Source organism: Macrobrachium rosenbergii, unplaced genomic scaffold, assembly GCF_040412425.1.
Source record: "Macrobrachium rosenbergii isolate ZJJX-2024 unplaced genomic scaffold, ASM4041242v1 60, whole genome shotgun sequence".
Taxonomy (NCBI): Eukaryota; Metazoa; Arthropoda; class Malacostraca; order Decapoda; family Palaemonidae; genus Macrobrachium; species Macrobrachium rosenbergii.
Genome location: NW_027100732.1, coordinates 45443 through 47349, shown reverse-complemented (window position 1 = coordinate 47349; position 1907 = coordinate 45443).

Sequence of the window (1907 nt, the reverse complement as noted above, 5' to 3'; positions counted from 1 at the left end):
TGATCCATTGATATCACATGTCTTTTGTTTTTGAGTAACGTGGGAGGAATTCCCATTTTTGCATTTTCCTTATGTATTTTGTTCACTTCATTACTCTGATATGCGTGGGAAGAATTCCCATTGTTTTGCATTTTTATGTTTTAAGAAACTAAAGGAAAGATTCTAATTGTCTTCCTTAGGAGTTTCGCCGAACAAAGAGGTCAAGAACGTACTCAGTAGGGATGAAATAGACTCTGACCTATTTTTATGACCTGTGCAAGTTATAGAATATGACTGTTTTAGTTAGGCCGTTTTGGGTAACTAGTAACTAAGATATATAATCATTGTTGAATTTCTTGCAATCGTGCTTTGTCAAGATTGACTCACATTTTAATATTACCTTTGCCATTTAGTCTTGTTAATTTTTTTAGGAAATAAATTATTTTGGGTAAAGTGCGTTTCGTTGAAGCCTCAGGGTTAGAGAGAGAGAGAGAGAGAGAGAGAGAGAGAGAGAGAGAGAGAGAGAGAGAGAGAGATGCAGTTTGAGTGATTGTCGAGGAGGGAACCAGCCGCGTTCTGCCCAGTCATCAGCAGGGCTAATATAAGGGGAGAGACAAAGACACTCTGTAATTTTCTTGGTAATATGTATAATAATGGTTACCTAGTGGATTCAGGAGGATCTGCAGTGTTGGGGTCTATGGTGTCATTTTCTAAAACTAGGATATAGTCAGTTATATAAAAACGACTACCTAATGGATTCTCTAGGAACTCATATGTTTGGGTCTGTGGCATCATTTTCTAAAACTAGGGTATAGTCAATTATACTATAATGGCTACTTTCATGATTCTGGAGGAACTCCTATGTTGGGTCTGTGGTGTCATTTTCTAAAACTAGGGTATAATCAGTTATATAATAATGGTTACCTAATGGATTCTGGAGGATCTCCTATGTTGGTGTCCATGGTGTAAGTTTCTAAAACTAAGGTATTGTCAGTTATATAAAAATAGCAACCTAATGGATACTCAAGGAACTCCTATATTGGCGTCTATGGTGTCATTTGCCAAATCTAGGGTAGTCACAAATATAATAATAGCTACCTCAGGGATTGTGAAGGGACTCCTATATAAGGGTCTCTGGTGTCATTTTATAAATCTAGGGTATAGTAGGTTATATAAAAATGGCTACCTCTGTAATTCTGGAGGAACTATTATGTTGTGTTTCTGGTGTCATTTCCTAAAACTAGGGTATAGTCAGTTGACTTCCAGGATTTTGGAGGAACTCCTATGTCCATTGTTGCATTTCATTGCCAATTTAGTTATTACTATTGTATCCATTTTATTATGTGTAATTAAACATTGAAGACAATGTTTGGTAGGTGACCGAGTGATGTAATGATAGCTGGGAGAATATTAGTTAGGAATAGCATAAATATAAAAGAGAGAAAAAGAAATGAGAGAGAACCAGTGATCGATTGCGAGAGAGAGAGAGAGAATAATGATCAGGAAGTGTCATGATTGGTTAACCAAAACATTGGCGCGTGTGTAACCTAAGGCAATCGTAACAAGAATATTTACCTGCCCTACCTGTGAGACGACCTTTCAACTTTCACTGGAACCAAAAGACTTCTGGTGATATCATTAGTCCCACCTACGAAGGAGGGGATTAAGTTATCTAATCACACCCAAAAAGACGTCGTTAGATAATATCCAACCACTTTGGACAGCTACAAGGCAGGGCAGAAGCTATTGCCCACCTATTGGTGGGATGGGCATTTCCTTTGAAGAACCTTCAAAAACCAAGGAAAGAAGGAAGAGAAGCAGAACAGGGAGATAGAAAAGAAGCAGATAGATCACAGATAGAAGATCCAAGAGACTGAGTGGAGTGAGGTCGAGAGCCTCACCAGTTGTGGGTATAGAAGAAAGGCTCA